Here is a 516-nt window from a genome sequence, read left to right as displayed (position 1 = left end):
GAGATGTGAGCCCAGGTCCCGGCTGAGCCCATGGCAGGATCCTGCACTGCACAGCCAGGGCCCTGGACAAAGCCCAGGTCAGAGCTACACCCAGCAGGGCAGCATTCCCTGCCAAGAGGAGAGGAAGGAAAAAACAAAGGGGCTAATTTATCCCCCTCCCTTCTTTACCTCTGGTAGCTGGTGAGCTTGGCCCCCTCCAGTTAGGGCCAGATCATTTATGGAGCCCGTTCAACTTGCCAGTGATTCCCAATTCTGACCTTTAGACCCAGGAAGCTCTGAGAAAGTATCATCCCCTGACAATGTTTCTAGTACCACGTAACAGTAGCAGTGGGTCAGCAGGAGCATGCGGTCCCTGTCTCTGTGCCAGCAATGTTTAACAATCAGCTCTCTGGGCAAAAAAAGTATACATCACAGGAAGGGACGGAGGGAGGGAGGGAGGAAGGAAGGAAGGAAAGAAGGACAGGAAGAAGGGGGAGGGAGAGAGGGAAAGAGGAAAGGAAGGAGGGAAGGAAGGAA

Source organism: Vombatus ursinus, unplaced genomic scaffold, assembly GCF_900497805.2.
Source record: "Vombatus ursinus unplaced genomic scaffold, bare-nosed wombat genome assembly UNPS02014176.1, whole genome shotgun sequence".
Taxonomy (NCBI): Eukaryota; Metazoa; Chordata; class Mammalia; order Diprotodontia; family Vombatidae; genus Vombatus; species Vombatus ursinus.
The sequence above is the reverse complement of the archived record's forward strand: the minus strand, read 5'-3'. Positions refer to the sequence as shown.